General features: G+C 32.7%; 1 long non-coding RNA gene across 1 annotated transcript; it reads right to left on the reverse strand.

Annotated features, from left to right (window-relative positions):
* Positions 1 to 13,024: 13,024 nt before the first annotated feature.
* LOC148617429 (uncharacterized) lies at positions 13,025 to 16,525 on the reverse strand. The gene is made up of 2 exons (XR_015922488.1): positions 15,824 to 16,525; positions 13,025 to 13,085 (listed from the first exon to the last, which is right to left on the reverse strand). It is a non-coding gene; the product is annotated as an uncharacterized LOC148617429 (long non-coding RNA).
* Positions 16,526 to 19,521: the final 2,996 nt, after the last annotated feature.

Consider the following 19,521-nt stretch of genomic DNA (forward strand, 5'->3'; position numbering starts at 1 on the left):
AATGAACAATTAATAAATGACTTATCAAAGTGTATTGGGGTCGATTGATCTTTGACCCTTCTCTAATCAATGCAAAATAGCAGATAACTTTACTACTTTTCAATTAGAAAAGAATGATATTCAAAAACTGCATGAATTTATCTTTCCATTGACATATACTATAGCCGTATACCCTCTAGCCCCATTCAAGTTCAAAAAATCCTTAACCGTCCGCAGCACTAATACTATTCTTCAGTTTTCCATATTTTGCAAATTTATTAATGTTTAAAATATTAAATTGGGCAATAATAAATATTGATACATTTGGCAACAAGTTTGTTGAAAAGTGAAGAAATGCCAAATAAAGATGCATTTTCATGTATCAACAAAGATTTGCCTTGGCTATCAAAATAAAACTATAAAATAATGACAATTAAGCAAATTACTAAGACTACCAATTGTAAATTTTCAGAAGTATTTGATTGACTTGTAATAAGAAATGTCTGCAGATATCAGTAAGGTACAAATGTGTCAAATTAATGTTAATTGTCATACATACTTGGTTCACTTTTTTAATTTTTGTGGTTGCTAGTCATATTGCAAATATACATGTACAGAACCTGAACTTATCAAAATTTACATAAATTGGTGCAATGCATGTTTTTTATGCTTCCTTCGTATTTACATGCACCTTATCACTGATTAACATTAGAAATTTTGGCCATTTGACACATTCAAATTTAAAAGGTCCCATATAATGTTATTTTTTTTTACAAACAATGTTAATAATTGTTCCATTGAAAATCTGAATTTAATAGAATACGTCCCACTTTCAAATTTCTGATCACTGCCTTATAATCATTAAATATCATACATGTAGCATACATTTGTTGGAATTTAAATACACCAATCATGCATCAATTATGATAATACTTTATTTCAAGAGAGTAACACAATTAGTTTACAACTAATCTTCCCTAAGGCCCTCACACAAAAAAACAAAACTACAAGATTAATTTCAATGGCACATAATGAATACCAGCAATTACTATATGAATGCATGCTAACAAAAGTATCTTTTAACATTATAGTACATGCAAATTCAGTTGAATTATTCTTTTACCAGTTGTTCCATTAGGATGATTTTTAATTCATAGAAAACAAAGAAACTAAAACAAAGGAAGCCCAAAAAGCTGGAATGGCTCACTTGGTAAGCAAATGCAAGCATGTGCTTGTACATCAGAAATCCTTCTTTAGTGATCAGATTGTAAGTATTATTCAGAAATGATAGAAAGGAATAATAAATGCAATAGGAATAGCTAATGTGACCCTCCAACCAGGAAAATTAATAACGTACATGTGCATGTAATATAATGGCCAGTAACACATGTCGACTGCAATGTTTTGATCTCACCCTATCAATATTTAGAACAATAAAAAAGAAATCTTTTTTTTTTTGGAAAAATTAGTATTTTACAATAAATTCCAATTTTATTCTTAATATATATAATTTCCCTTTTGAAGCAGTCCTGTTATAAAATTAGCATTGTCTTACATCTACAACCCTGCCTATAACATTAAATGGTTCCCTCTTTTTCTTCAAGAAAATTGGAAACTTTGATCAGGCGATGTGAGGTTACTGTGTGTATATGAAAGCTCGCTTCTTTAGCTGCGGTTTTCACTTCTTCTGGCACCTGAACTACCTCTTCTGCTTTTCTGATAACCTTTGTGTCTCCGAGAGCAACAATTTTTGATATTGCTCCAGGGGAAGTCAACTCTGCTGTATACACTGATCTTTTTAAAACCACTGCCACCTGCCACTACTCCTTCTTTTACTACCATTTCCTTGTTTTTTGTTTTGTTTTGTTTTTGTTTTGTTTTTTTTTTAGGTTATGTATTCTCTTTCAGACTGTGCTGTGATAACTTGTACCCGAATGGGTTTCTCCAGTCTAACAATTTCTCTCAGATTTTCCATTGTAGAGACATCCTTCAATTATACAATGATTACATTACTTTCAAATATATTTTGCCACAAAAATAAATTTCAAAATAAAATCATAATTTGAAATTTGGGAAAATACAATCAATTTTCAGACATTTACTAACTATATTACTTATTTTGCACATGTTGTATAATTTAGTATGTTATAAAACCTTACATGTATCATTTTAATGATGAACATAAATGTTATTTATAATTTTTGTTTTGTTAATTTAACCTTACAATCAGAGCCGCAACTCTCTTTATATATGTATTCGACGACAGGTGTCAAAAAATAGATTTGTATACTGTATATATTATATTAGCAACTTGTATAAGTAGTGTCTTTGTATAAGCACATACAAAATGGGGTGAAAGACTATTTAATAAATAAAAGGAGGCACTGCAAATTGGGGTAAAGACTATTTAATACATAAAAAGAGGCACTGCAAAATGGGGTAAAAGACTATTCTATAAAAAGAAAGAGGCACTTATCTTGATAACAAAAGCGCAAGAAAAATGTAGATGACAAGATTAAATAAAAATTGATACCATGTCACTAATTTCCTTTCACAGATTACAGATCAAACATCAAATTTAAATTTAGTTGACTTGTGATAATTTCAAATGTTTCAACTTCAAACGTTACTTGAAAATTTCAAGTGTCTTCATGTATGTTTAAAAATTTAGTTCAATTACAAGTTGTATAACTGTACAGAAACATGTACATCTGGTAAATGTATATACATGTAGGTGTATTTTTTTTCATTCACATATTTGTTCAAAGCGAAACTTCTAACAGAAAAATCTAAAATAATATTATTTTGAATTATCACATGATTACTTCATGTAATAATGTCAAACTTGTTTTAAAGTTAATTTTTTTAAATTTCAACAAGACTGTTTTTTAACTTCTGGTATTGAATTGTAGAAATGAAGCACTGTTTGATCTGTTTTAATTTTTGTAGGATCAAGTAATTCTATTGCAAGTCCTTCCAGTGTTTTGACTCTGGACAAAGCAACATAAATCTGTCCTTGTGCGAAAAGTTTTTCCTATACCAAGCACTATTTCATCGCATGTTACTCCTTGAACTTTATGAATAGTTGATACCCAAGCAGGAAGATGTGTAAACTGATTTCTAGTAATTGATTTACCACTGTAATGAAATTCTTAAGATATTTGATCTTTAACAGTGGCATTGTGATATTTAACATATCATAGAAGTCCAATATTTGAATTATCATCAAACTGTATACATGTATATATTCTAGAAGGTTTGTTTTCATTCAAAGTAACCATCATTGTTTTTATAGCTGATAATCGTCTATAAATATAAAGTAATACTTGACTTGAAACCCTTGAGATTTCATCAATTAAAATAGTATGCACAGAATGACATATTCTACGTGAATCTTGAAGAGTTTTACTACTAAACTCTCCGTAAGTTGGTTCAGATCCATGTTGTACCAGTAGTTTAAAAGTTGAATGTAACGTTTTCCCGTGGATATTTTTGCACCCGTTCCAGTTTGTCCTCAAACTAATACTCCTACACATGGTGCAGTGAAGAGTCTTAACCAGTCTACCAGTGTATTAATTAGAAATTATTTTCTAGTACCTGCACCACCGCTTAAAAACAGATGCAGCGGTTTGGTACAAGAATTACTAAAACAATTTTCGACTACCCTGAAATGATCGTCTGTTAATTTTTGTTATATTTTTGCCTAAATCTTTGGACTCCGGTGATAATCTGTTAACTTGTAAAACGTGAAAAGTTTCTGATAGCTCCTTATTATAATTAAAACTTCTGTAGGACTATTTATATTTATATCTACAGTTCAAGGTATATCGAGTAAAAAATACACTGTTGAAATCTCGTCCTGTATTTTTTTCTGTTTCATGTATATTTGGAGCAACAATTGCTCTTATTTCTTCAAGTGTGGTACCTAAAACCGGACTGTTCTTCGACAAGAACGCTTCTTGAATATGGTAGAAATAACACTACTTCCACTTCGAAAAAGGATAAATGCAACATCTGGAGAGAAAAATAATCTGCTCACTATTACCTTGAAATTTTGGAGTTCTTATTGCAAATGTCCTTCTTTTTACATTTTTGTTATTAATAGAATGCAGCTTAATTCTTTGACAACTCCTGAATGAGACATCAGTATATTCAGATGACGAAAATTTATACCATGAAGCAAATTGAAAAGAGACATGTTATCTAATTTTATCGGGCGATCCATATAATAATACATTATATTCGAGCAAAAAATTCTGAGCTATTGTCACTTAATCGCTCTCTTCTTTCGTGGTAATAAAACTTTATAACTTTCATCACTAATACGTGTATTAACAAAATCTGTTGTTCTTGAAAACCAAACTAACTGCAAATGACCAACTCTAGCCGCTGCCCCCCTGTGCAGACATCCGTCTACTTTTTAATACACAAATGCCATTGATGTGTATTAGATTTTTACTTGTATATTGCTGCACATTAGCATGTATGTCTTTGTACACTTTATTCTGAACATATTTTAAATCATCAGTACAGCTTTTGTTATGTAACTACAAACATAATACGCTAACCCATGAACTCCACTAACCATTTGAATATCCATGCTAGCACGCCAGCTTTTTAACAATTTAGGATTGTACGGATTTATATAAACATCATCAACTGATCTAGCCCTTTGATAAACATGTCCTCTACTTCCCTGGTTTGTAACATCAACATTTGATAGTATCTTTGTTTTAGTACAAGGTGTCTTAGGAAAGCCAAAACAAGAGACATTACGTCTTTTTGCACGATCTTGTATGATGATGAATTGGTAGACGTTTCAATCAAAAATACAGATCTGGGGTTTTTTTTTTTTCAGAAGGTAATGCTGTACAAATTACCTTTTCATAGTAACGCACAATGTCTGATGATGTACTTTAAATCAAAGTAGGGACATTTGTTATACACAAAAAATATGTAAATGGGAATTCCTCTATTTTGGTATACAACAAGTGGAAAAAATCCTCAATATTCCCTAAAGGTTTTTCTTTTCCATTTAAAACATACTTATATAAAGAAAGCTTTCCATCTCCTTTCAAAATGATGAGAAATGAATAATGGATCTTTCCTCATATTTTCATTACAGGATTTAGAGTTTTTGGCTTCCTCGTATTATATTTCATTCAATTACATGTTTAATTCTGGCCAATTATTATCATATGCAGATAATGTAATAAATAATGTTGGATGTCCTAAGTTTTTTACAGTCGCTGCCCCGTGCAGGTCCGGGTGTTAAAAGAATAGGCCTGCAGCAGCGCTAAGCTTGTCGTATAAGGCGACTAAATAGTGCTCAGAAACCTAGCCGGGGGCTAGGCGCTCTGCCCACAGAGCAACTGGGATGTGTGCCCCAGGTGGTGGAATGGGGTACCCCTGGCATGTTACATGCTGGGGTTGTCAGGCTATAATACGGAAAACCTGACCGCAAACCATAGTGGTGCACCGTGTTGGGAAAGATGCCACGTTCCTCGCACGTTAAAGAACCCTGCTGTGGTATTCGATAGGAGTAGGAACCTTTGCGCTCTGCCACTGGAGGCTAAATTGCCCGACCTTACCCATCCCCCCTTTTCCAGTGGCAATCAAAATTTGTCGACCCTATTATCCTTGTGACCCATCCTTTTTTTTTGTCATTTCATGTTCATTTTATCATCAATTTCATATTCATCGTCTGAATATAGCTGAAATATTGCTGCTCGGACGTTAAACCCCAACAAACAAACAAACAAACATTTACAGTCGCTAATAAATTTTGCAATATATCTGCCCAATAAGCTACGTTACCTCTATTTCTCCCATCTATTGCCTTTTGGATGTATTTCGTAGTCACTGTAAGTATTTGATCACCTTGTGTATTGTAATCATGTTCACAATACGTGGTCGTAGGACGTAGGTGTTACTTCAAGGAATACTCAGGGCAATAAAAAAAAACTTCGAGATGGAAGTATTTTATTGCTTTTTTAAGGAAGTATGCCAAGATCACTCCAGGATTTTTACGACATTTTTGGGCAGTCCTTGGAGTCACTCCGTATGGGAGTTTGAAAATCTGTAATCTTTGGGTGTACTCTATTCATTGTCGTACTGCACTAGACTAGGTAATTCCTAATGCCCTAAAAAAATGGTGTTGGGTTATTTGAGTGATATAACAATTCTTCGTACATGTGATGGCCATTTGCTACGATTTGGTTGGTATTTACTTGGGTAAGTATGTTATGTGAGTTAGAAACCGTCAAAGCTACCAACAGGGCGTACAGGGCGATTGTAGTGCATTGAAATCTCGCTAAATTTTACACACTTACTATTTACACCGATGTTGGTTCTCACTGGGCACAACTTAACTCATACATGTCGTTAGTGGGTTATTGCGATAGTGGCATATCATTTACACATTTTCTGTCAATTTAAACGAAGAATCAGAATTTCTTAAATAATCCTTAAAATCGAAATACAATGTGGAGATTGGACGTTTTCGTTTCTGCTGAGGTTTGTACATGCACAAGAAATATAATATTATACATTCAACCGCACTATGAACATGATAAATGAAAAATTATCCAATTAAGTTGTTTAATTTCATGTACTAACTTTAGACAGATGAAGCTGGTTGTTTTTTACACATAAAGGCATCAAAATTTATCATTCAAACCTAGTCTATGGCAATATTTTAAAAATGATAAGATAACTGTAAAATAAATAGGAAATTAACCACGTTCTGACATCACAGATATATTGCTTGATTTTTTATTAACACCAAGAATGTGTTTCATAAATCTAGTATATGACCTATAAGTAGTACGTATGACCTATATGTAGTATCTTGGCATAAGACTTTTTCGAAAATATATACATTTGTTTTCTTACATGCAGCAGAATCAGTAGCAAGCATTCCCTAAAAAATTCAGAACCATACAAAAGAATAGATTTTATCGAATGATCGTACGGATGTATAAAGGATGTAATGCAAGGATAAGGGGAAGACAATCACCTCTGTAACTTGAAACATTCTTTAAGTGATTTCTTTATAAGTCATCTTTATGTTGTTTGAATTTAACACTACACGTAAATATAATTCTACGATTTGTATAGAAATTATCATATTCAATCTCTGTCCCTCCGAAACAAATTGGGTATTTGAAAAAGTTTACTTATTTCTTAGAAAAAATTTTCTTATAAGATTTATATCAAAACACCATTCTTCACAAAAAGTATACAATGTATCAATTCTCTTTCGCAAACTATCGATCATGTGTTTTTGAAAATATTACAACATTATCAGCATACATTAGACAGTCAATCATTTGATTGTTAATATAACACGATTAAGACGTGATAAGAACTTTAAGATAAATATTTTGAAAATATTTGGGCTTAAAACATCACGCTGTCTCACATAAATGGAAAACTTGAAACATGGAGTCAACTTTCCAAATATACTATTTATTAAAAGTATGATTATATTTTCCTGCATGTATAACTTTATTCAAAGCTTTTTTGGAATAAAAAAAATAGGCAAAAATATTTCCCTTTTTATATATTGTCAGTAATAGTACTTAATCAGATGATCTTCTGAGAAAATCCAATCTGACAAGAATTTATCACTGAAATATGAAGTCTGCTATTCAAATCAAAGTTAAATAATGTATCAAGCATGCATTAATGGCTATCTGTTTTACGCGGTTTACCTGATTTAAAAACAGGGTACAGATATACTGAAAACCACTGTGTATGATGTATACCGGATGAGAATACAGGATTAAATAGTTTCTAAATTAAGGGGTTAAGTATAGAATTACAATCCTTAAGGATCTCAATTGGAATACCATTTAAACTAGATGCCTTTCCACTTTGCATATTTAAGCTTTAAAATGATTGGAAACTTAGAGGGATTCCCCTTTTAAAATAAGGGTTTCCTTCTTTATACTCAGGTAGGAATCAACCCATAAACAAAAATAAGGTCTCTACTGACTTGACGATTTATTATGAAAAAATATTTCCCTTTGAAGCAGCCATCTGTAATTTATTTTTTTTTAAACCTGAGGCTGCTTCTTGTGGTCTGTATTGTGGTAATCATAATTCATAAAATAATTCATTTGTACTTTACATTGATTGTAATTATTGTAATTATTCAAATCAAATACTGTAGATAACTCCAAGATTTTTTCCTTGCACAGATCAGTATTCCAAACTTGTAGCATAAGTATGACTTACTTCACGTAATGGATTATGATCAGTCCTTTGTATAAACTTAATATGAAAATCATCAAATACATTGATTTTACATCATAAATTCCTTTATGTCTGAGGACATAAATACACTTCAGTAAGAAGCCCTAATGTAGCGGAACAACAATTAAAATATTTAAAGGATTCTGCGCCATTCCCCACTTTGATCCATCATTTAGAAATGACACACAACACTGAATCTTAATCAAAAATAAGTAGTTTTTAACATATATTATCATAATTTTACATTTTAAACATTTTATAATATAAAATTCAGTTGTAATATAACATAAAATTTAAAATATGTATGCTCTTGAAATCTAAAAGATTCGTAATTACATGTATGATTCAATTATCATATATTAATGTTTTACACTTGATCATGATTATACAAAAAATGACCGGTACAACTCTTGAATAATACATTACAGATGACGTTTGTGGATAACGCTATATGGAAGAAAAGCACGCTGGCGGAAGAGGAGTGAATTCCTAGTCTTGTGTCATCGGTGTATACAAAGTTAAAATGATAGCAAATACAAACCGATTTTATAAGTCACTGTACAGCTCAATATAACGCCTCTTTCGCTAAGTTCAACCTTTCAAACTCTGTTCTTAACGAACTAACATCTTACTTCAATCAAACACTACAGGGACGAAGGAGCTACAAACCTCTGTTTCGGAGATTGAACGTCAACTCTCAAAAACTTCATAGATTGTCAAAATGCAGGAAATCTTACAACGTCCTTTGAAACCAAAATTCACAAGGACTAATTAATTTTTAAATCAATTCCATTAGTTTCACTTACTAGGGTCCGTAACTTTTTCTCCAGAGCAATAAATAAAATGCTCTGAAAAGTACTTCACATCAAGGTTTTTCAAATAAAAAAAACATTCCACATGTCTTTCAAATGCACGTCAAACCATAACATTACGGGAGTATTGTCTTTCCTGAATGGTCCTCATTCGATTTAACAGGTACTTGGAGATATTTAGCTGTACTACAAAACTGACCTTCATAAAGAAGCTACATGAATATTTTGATTCTTGGTTATAGTTTTATTCGAAAGATTCATTTACATGGAGTAGAAGGTAGGGCCGTTGGAAAAAACCCTACACGATGATATGGAAGTTTTTAACAGATGTTCTTTTCAAAGTTTGTACATCAGTATACAGGCGGCTATGACAGTTGATAATCCTGCTGATGAATGTTTATCCTGTTATGATATATACGATAATAGTTGGTTCCATCTATTGTCCTCAGCGGCTAGGGCAAATGTCAACAAATGCACATGATCGGAACTAAAAATGATCAACAAGTTCCTGTTAGAAGAATTTGGTGCCAACAAACAGGTTTAAAGAAAAATTTCCTTTACCCACACATTCTTCAATGATTCATTCTTCAAGTGAAACAGGTACTACTACAACAGCGTCCAGTCAAGTCAGCAATTGATTGGCTGAAGAAAATGGATTTCCATCGGTGCATCAATATGCTGACTTCTAAACACAACTCTTTAAAAGGCTACACATATTGCTCAAAAAGATGTATTTGTTACATTTACATATGGAATAGAATAAAATATAACAGAATGTGCTTTATTCCAAACGAAAGGCCCTTTATAAAGTGTATGATAGTTGCATACATTGATATAGAGTAGGAAATGCTTTCGAATCAATGGACCTTTTACAGAGCATACACGACTCTTAAAAACAGCAATACTTACATGTATCAGACATTTACAAACACAGAAGAGAAAAAAGTATATAAATATGTATAACGTCTTAGAATGCGACTATTTGCTACAAAGCTCCATCGGATCAGATTCATACAGGGAAGATGATGAAAGTATAGAAGGGTCAGAAAAATTCCCTACAGTGTTAGAACTGTCCAATTTGCAAAGCAAATTTTTGGTCATTCCCTCCGCAGGACTCGAACTCGTACCGCTGTGACATCTTTGGCAACACCGCCTGCACAAAGTTCAGCGCCCTAGACCACTCGACCAACTAGGTTATATAAAAATATAGCTTTCGATGGCCGGGTCACTGCTTCTCTTAGGATTAACCTAGGTCTGTAACTTAGTACATGATGTATGGTAGTACGGGACAGTTTATCTAGGTGTTGTTATATAGGATAGAGGTTAACGATACATGTCACAATAAATCAATATTATACAAAGTCTCAGAATGTGATGACTCTATTTGCTACACTGTTCCATCGAATCAAATTCATACAGGGAAGATAATATAAGTGTAGAAGTGTATGAAAAATTCCCAACGATGTTAGAACTGTCAAATTTGTAAAACAAATGTTTGGTCATTCCCTCCACGGGACCCGAACTCGAACCATTGTGACATCTGTGAGAACACCGCCAGCACTAGCACCCTAGACCACTCGGTCAGCAAGGGTATATTAAAATATAGCTTTCGCTGGCCGGGTCATTCCTCCTCGTAGGATTAATCTAGGGCTGTAACTTAGTATACAATGTATGGTAGTACAGGACAGTATATCTAGTTGTTAATAAAGTCCAGTGCCTTAGACCACTCTGCTAGGCTATAAAATATAGCAAGCTGTTAATATAGCTTGATGAAAATTTTAATATTCCACTTTCTACTCAAATGTACTACTATTGAAATCATATTAAAAAACAATATATTTGAATTTAAAGATAAATCATAAAAACAGGAAGTGGGAGTTCCGGGGATGAAGATGGCCGCCGCCGTAGCAGTAGTCAGCTAAGTTGGCTCTCAGTTTTTTTTTTTTTTGTTGTTTTTTTATTTTTTCGGGGGGAGTTGGGATGTTTTGTTCTGGTTGTTGTTGTCGTCGTCGTTGTTGTTATTGTTGTTGGTTTGCATTTGATAAGTTCTCAGATGGATTATTTTAATAAAAGTTATATGTGGATTTTGCTGTCCTGGTGTACTCTCTGCATTTTTTTTTCTTTGCATTATTTATTGATTTGTAAGAAACTCTGCATCAACTAATACTTTGTGTAATTTTGGACTGGTAGTATTGAGGAAAAAATGAAAGACTAAATGATGAAGTCAGTTCTTGAAAACGATTTGGAGGAGGAAAGACTGAGGGAAAATACAAACCAATAGATGAATTGAAAGATGTAGTAAAGGACTGTAACAACAGATCAATAGATGCTAGGTAATTATATGAAAAATACTCCAGAAAAAAGACATAATAATCTTCGTGTAGAGTGTGTTGAAATTGTGAATAAGATAAATGGGTGAATATAGAACCATTTAATGTGATTGCCATTCATTGCATTCCGAAGAGGGGAGGTGAGATTAGACCAGTAATTGTTACAGTCAGAAATACAGAAGTGAAAATTGACATATTGATAATTAAAAACCTTAGTAACAACATTAAATTACATGATGACATTACATAAAGAAATCTTGGGCTTGTTACAAGACTAGAACAAAAATTTACTATAGATAATGCCTATTTTATTACTGTAATGTTTACGGACAATTGAAGTATAGTAAACAGAGGATAAAATTTGAGGTATTTGATTATATAGATGAGCATTTTGTTTTAATTATCAAAATCCTTAACTTTTTCAGTTCTACTAGGTGCTTTATTGTTGAGTTAAATAACTTATGATGCATATATTATTCAAAAGCCTATTTTGTTCTCATTTTCCCTTTAGTTCTGATTTACTGTATATTATGTGATATAAACAATTCGGTACCTGATTACCTCTGATGTAAATTTTGTATGTTTTTTATCTTCTGGATTTCTGCTAGGATGCCATTGCACATTTCCGCTCTGGCTGTACATCTTTTTCCTATCAATTCAGTGTGAAACGAAAAAGTACGTTCATACATATACATTAATTTTGATGTGGTGAAGAAAAAGTAGAAAAGTTTCCACTTTTTCCTTTATATGCTGCAGTAGTATTGCTTGTATCAGCCAATGATATCTAATTCCGTAATTGTTGTTTCCCCTTGATGAAAATATAGAATTAAAGTAGAATGACAGACACTCACTAAATTTATAAGTTAAAGTAGGAGTAAGCAGGGTTGAATTTCTCTTTACCATTTCTCATATTTATGAAGTCTTCTTGGGGAAATTCGTGAATTTATTGTCATGCTTTTGAACAAAAGATCTCAGTTTGGATGACAAGCCAATTCGACTGTTAAATGTACCTGATGTGTATTATGCATTGTAAAAAGTGTCATCTTTGTATGTACGATATGTATGTCTGCATGTATGTTATATTATGTCCTGTGCTAAATTATTATTGTTTGACCAATGTACTTTTTCCATTAGTAGATGTTATTACATGATGAGTATTGATAATAATGCAACAGTTCTGTTTGTGAATGTTCGAGTTCTATCTGGAAATAGGAAAAGAGATTGAAAATTTTTTGACTGTGTTAAATAAAAGGGGGCATCTATATTTTTCAAGAAACTCACAGTAGTGAATATGTTCAAAACATTTGGAAGATGAATTTGGCAGCATATGCATTGTTAGTCATTGTAATAATAGATGTGCTGATGTTTGTATTATGTTTAAAAGGGTTTAGATTTTAATATCACTGATTCTAAAACTGATCTTGATGGGCAGTTTACATTGTTCTTGGTTTTTCCTTATGCGAACAAAAGTTAACTTTTGTTTGTGTGTATGGACATAATGCAGATGAACCATCGTTAAAATTTATTGTAGAGAATTATTGTTTTGCAAATACCAGTATTTTATTATGTGATGACTGGAATGTTGTTCAGGATTTTACTTAGATACATATAATATTTTGAATAACAAAAACCCTAACTCTCGTAAAATGATTAAAGACATTCTTGAAACATTCGAACTCCTTGATCTATGGTGATTCCGTGCAATCTGGAATGAAAATGGGGAAAATGTACCCAAATTTTTGTTAGCTAGAGAAAAAAACATTTTGTAAAGAAGACAACAGCCGGAATGGTATGTGACCGAGGTATTTATATATCTAATCAGACTGAAAATTTACAGGAACAACATAACTTTTATAAACATCTGTACTCATCTAGGAGTAATTAGTTCATATTTTTAAACACGATATTACATTCACACAGGAACAACAGGACCTCTGTAAAGGTAATCTGAACTATGAGGAATGTTATATGTCACTACAAGGAATGGAAAATGGAAGAGTCCTGAATTAGATGGATTTACCGTTAATTTTTACGAATTTTTGTAGAGACATCTCGGGCGTTTTCTTTATCGTTCTTTATCCTTTGGATATGAGTGTGGAAATTTTTCAAATTTTCAATTTCAAAGTGACATTACTTAAATGGTGACCAATTAGCCTATTAAATACTAATATTAAAGTAGCACCAGCTGCTATTTCAAATACACTGAAATCTGAGTTGCAGCAAGTCATCTGTAACACTCAAATAGGGTTTTTGAAGGGTAGATTTATAGGGAAGAATACTAGAATTTTATGTAAGATGCACTATCTTAAAAAAATAATGATAATTCAGGATTGCTTCTTTTAGTAGATTTTGAAAAATTATTTGATTTAAACTTGGACTTGTTACAGATATTTCTAAAGAGTTTTAATTTTTGATCTGCAGATGGTTCGAGACTCGATATAATGAGGATAAGCGCTGTTTTATTAACAATGGACACATCCAATTTCTTCAATCTTGAGAGGGGTTGCAGACAAGGGGATCCACTTTCTCCTTACTATTTATCATAGGTGTTAAATTGTTATCATTAAAAACTAACATCACAACATTCATGAAATCTATATACATTGTACATGTAGATGATGATGAAAAGCTTTTAAGCCAGTATGCCGATGACATTTTTCTTACATTGGATGGTAGTGAAAAGTCTTTAGATGAATCCCTCACATGCTTTAACAAGTTTTTTTTTCTCTATATCTGGTTTAAAGATGAGCTTGTATAACACTAGAGCGGTATGAATTGGGATGACCAAAAAATTGATCCAGATTTTAAACCTACAGGGTTACATGCAAATTTCGAGTTTCTTGGGATAGATTTCTCAACTTGATGTAAAAACTAATATTGGATAAATCAAAGAGTAATCAAGGGAACCAAGGTTACAGTGATAATCAAAAGAATGTAACACCGGGACAAAGACTAGACATGGAAAACAGACATACACAACATGGAACATAAAGTAACTAAAATCATACATACAAAGTATCAAAAGCAAATGAGTAACTGGGACTCAACTAAAAAAACTGGGAGCATGGACTAGGTGCACCGATAGGATAAGCGTCCTCTGCTTTTCTAGAAACACCCGCCGATTTGTTAATAAAAAGTCAAGTCCGGGATAGACAAAGGAGGAAAAGAAAACTATGACGCGTTGAATAAATCAGTTTTCATGTGCAGATTGATACACCATAACGATCCACGAGTTCATGAAGACGACCATAAAACATCTATAGTGATGACTTCAATCTTGTAGCAACATAACCCTATTCCAGAATCCAATTTTAAGAATTTTAGCACGATACAAAAAGTCTGCGTAGTTTCGGCAAGCTCTGGCATAACGTAGCAGTTGTGATATGAACACTCCATACGCAGTTACTAAAGGGATGTTGTCACAGATGAAAGGAAAGTTGACAATTTTGAATGAAAAGTCATCACGTTTGTCGTAAAGTTTGGTCAATACTTTTCCTTTACCATCGATTTCTAAGTGTAGGTCAAGATATGAGGCTGACTTCACATTGTCTGTAGTATCCTTTATCTCAAGTTCGTTGGGGTAGATGCGATGTATGAAATCCTCGAAATTAGGATTGTTTAAAGATAATACGTCATCTATATAGCGGAAACTGAGATTAAAGGATCTAGCTAAACGATATTCTTTCTTTCAAATCAGATCAGATATAAAGTCAGCCTCATAAGAGTGAAGGAAAAGGTCAGCAAGTAAAGGAGCACAATTTGTTCCCATTGGAATGCCGACCGTTTGTTGAAAAACACGTCCGCCACACTGGACAAATATGTTGTAGATTAAATATTTCAGCATTTTGTAAACATGTTCCTCTGTATATTTGGAAGATGATTTGGAATTATTTCTTACAAAGTATGAGCAATCTCTAACAAGAACTATATATTTGTATCTAGTTGTACCATCGTTTTTGGAAAAACAACGATGTATAATGTTTTCAGTCGGGATTTTAACTGAGTGAAGATTGATTTAAATTGGGCAATGCAGTCAATAAATGTACTAGTTTTTGAAATTCTAGATTTTCAGTTATAGTTATTTTACCATGCACTGACACTTTTCTATGTAGCCAGATTTTCATTTTCTTTTGATTACCGCTATAACCTTGGTTCCCCTGACATTACTCTGTAAGTAAACCTTGTTATTCTCTTATTTTCCTTTTAAAATTCAACAATATATGCCAAGATACCTTAAGTTTGAAAATGACCAATCAAGTTTAATGTCAAGGCATGAGATCAAACTTGAAAAATTTTTACTACCTAGCCATAACACTTTTGTCTTTGATTTTCTCATTCGTAGCCTGATATTGAATAAGAATCATTAAAACATTTAAAAGTTTCTCTTAAAGATGATTTGCTAACATCCCATGATGAAAATGTATCATCTACATATTGGCTTACTTTGGTTCAAAGTCATCCACATATACTCCTTTTATACCAGATGTTGATTTACGCTTCATGGCTAAAGTTCAACTGCAATTACAAATAGGTTAGGTGAGAAAGGATCACCTTGACGACCACCTCTTTCTACTTAAAAAAATAAAAATAAATAAAAAAACATTTAATAAGAGTCTATTGTTAATCACACAACTTTTTGCCCCTTTATATAAAATATCAACCCAGCTGCAATTCACAAAAATTAAAACTTTGAAGCGCTTTTTGATGAAATCCAATTCAACTGAATCAAAAGCCTTCTAAACATCAATAGACCTTCCTCATTAGTTCATGTTAAATAATTCATCAAGACATAGAATAGTCTGGAATTCTCCCAAATGAATCTATTTCCATAAACCCTTTTTGAAAATCACTGATAACGGAAGAGAAACCTGCTTAATTCAAATGGAAATGACAGCTTACGTTATTTTCATATCAGTGTACATCGGATTAATTCCTCTCCATTTTTTTTTAAATGCATTTTCAATCATTTCCTTCATTAGGGATGCAGGTATTAGTACTTTGGTAATGAAAATTTGAATAAAAAACTCCTGAATTGTACCCATACCTTAGTCATCTAAATAAGAAGGATTCAATATTTTTAAAAATATATATATATTAATCAACCGAAAAGCCATCAGAGCCAGGACTTTTCCATATTTCACCCTGCTCAACCCTTGACTACACTCACCAAATGTCAGATTACTTTCACATGATTTTTGTTTTGTTCTCCACTGAGCTGCAATGACATTTTTAGATAAATAGAAGTAGTCCATTTGTTTGTGCTAAGATATAGATAATGCTCTAAACAAGTTTTTGTCTTTGAACTTCTTACTCGAGCCTTTTCTGATTCAGAGGAAATGATAAGTTTTTTGAAGAATTGTTGTTTACATCTTTTTCTAATTACTCTATTTCTGCTTCTTATTTACTGAATGTATGCAGGGATATTTATATTTACCGACAAACATGGCGGCCGCTACTAAAGAGAATCAAGGGAACCAAGATTCAAAAACAGAAATCAAAAGAATGTAATTCGTGGTCAAAGACCAGAGTAACAAAGAAAATGAGCAAATCGGACTCCACTAAAAACTGGAAGCATGGACCAGGTGCACCGGTTGGTAAGCGTGCTCTGCTTTTCTATAAACACCCAGAGAGTTACTCATAAAAAATCAAGAAGTCCAGGGTAGACGAAAAAGGAAAGGTATACTATGACACGTTGAACAAATTGATTTTCATTGTGTAGATGGATACACCCAAACGATGCATTAGCTCATGATGACGACCATAGAACTTCTGTAGTGATGACTTTAATCTTGTAGCAACATAACCTTGTTCCTATTTATAAGTATAAAGACTGCGTAGTTACAACAAACTCTGGCATAACGTATAAGTTGTGATATGCTGAAGGGATGTTGCCACTGATGAAAGAAAAATTGACAATACGGAATGAAAAGTCATTGCGTTTGTCGTATAGTTTGGTCAATAGTTTTTCTTTACCATCGATCTGTAAGTGTAGGTCACGATATGAGGCTTAGTTCGCAGTGTCTGAAGTATACTTTCTCTCAAGTTCTATGGAAGAGTAATCAATGGAACCAAGGTACTAGCGGTAATCAAAAGAATGGAATCCAGGAACAAAGACCAGGCATGGAAAACATACATACACAACAATGAAGAACATGAAGTAACTAAAATAAAACATACAAAGTAACAAAAGCAAATGAGCAAGTCGCACTCGACTAAAAACTGGGAGCATGGACCAGACGAATCGGGAGCGTCCTCTGCTTTTCTAGAAACACCCGCCGAGGTGCTCATAAAAAGTCAAGTCTTGGGTACACTAAAGAGGAAAGGAGAACTATGGCCCGTTGAACAAATCCGTTTTCATGGTGCAGATGGATACACCGTAACAACCCACGAGTTCATGATGACGACCATAAAACTTCTGTAGTGATGACTTCATCTTGTAACAACATAACCCTGTTTCAAAATCCTACTTGTTAGAAGTCTAGCACGATACAAAAAGTCACCGTAGTTTCGGCAAGCTCTAGCATAACGTATGAGTTATGATATGGAAACTCCATACGCAGGTGCTGAAGGGATGTTGCCACAGATGAAAGGAAAGTTGACAATTCTGAATGAAAAGTCATCACTTTTGTAGAAAATATGCAATGTATCAAATCCCCGAAACTAGGATTGGTTAACGATTATAGTATTAAATACGTCATCTTACATAGCGAAACTGACATTAAAGGATCTAGCTAAACGATGTTCCTTGGCTATAAAGTCAGCCTCATAAGAGTGAATGAATAGGTCGGCAAGTAGAGGAGCACAATTTGTTCCCATTGGAATACGACCGTTTATGAAAAACACGTCCACCACACTGGACGAATATGTTGTCGATCAAAATTCCGGCATTTTGAAAAAAACATCTTCTTCAGTATAGTTGGAAAATGATTTGGAATTATTCTATAAAAAGTATGAGGAATCTCTTCCAAGAACTTTATATTTGTATCCTAGTGCACCATTTTATTTATTAATAACAACGATGTATAAGGTTTTTGAGTCAGGATTTTAACTTAATATGGGGAATAGAAAGAGTAGAAAAATCATAGGTTTAATGCTATTGTATTCTGATAATAATCTTAAATTGAGAGATTCCAGAAGATCTCTCGAATTTTTCAGGATCCACATTGAATTAATACCACTACGGCAGTACCAAGTGTCGTGGTACATAGGGTCAGACATAAGTTTTACGAATATATTCCTAAAACTGATAGGTTCAGCCAAATTCTGACATAGAATACATGTGTTTAGTATAGTTAGCATGTGGTCAAATTTTCATGTAAATCCGTTCAGCCATGTTAGAGTTATTGCCCTTCTTTGACATACTTTTGCTATTTTTTATGTTACTACAAACAATTTCTCCACAGAAACTATTAGAAAAAATTTAATGAAAATTGATATGATTTTTCTTTCAGGTATGAGCGTTTTATCCAAGAAAAAACATGGTCGCTTTTACAAAAATATGTTGCGTATCGATCCAGGTGACCGATTCAGGCTCTTCAGAGCCTCTAGTTATATATGTTAATTGGGAAAAACAATGGTATACAGTTTTTGAAAGATATTACAGACTGTTAAAGTAAGATACTTCTCACATTTCAGCAAATTAAACAAAAAACATACACAACCCTTCCTTATTGTTTTATTGTATAATTATAGACTTTTGTAAAATAACTTCCAAAATTTATCAAGGAGTTAAGGAATATTGTCAAGAGTAAAATTTAGATATATTTGTATCATTTGATTCATTCATTTAAAATAACTTCACTAAATGAAAAGCTAAATAAAAATAAAAATATTGTGTATATCAGGTATTTGTCAAACCTCAAGAAAAGTAACTGGAATTAGAAAATGTTTTTGAAACTGCAAGTAACAACTGGTACTGTATTTTTAAAATATTTTCATAACTACTGGATATTATGACAAATCATAAAGTAGGATGTTGCCAACAAATTATTTTCTATATAAGATTAAACTTAATGCCACAAATTTATCTTCCTTATGTGGCATGGAAGAAGCACCTTTAGAACATCTTTTTTATGACTGCCACATCACATATAACATTTGGCTGTCTTTTCAGCAAACAATAAGAAATTATGATGCTGATT

Source organism: Perna viridis, chromosome 5 (assembly GCF_037379345.1).
Source record: "Perna viridis isolate PV_CMFRI_1.1 ecotype Kerala chromosome 5, ASM3737934v1, whole genome shotgun sequence".
Lineage (NCBI taxonomy): Eukaryota > Metazoa > Mollusca > Bivalvia > Mytilida > Mytilidae > Perna > Perna viridis.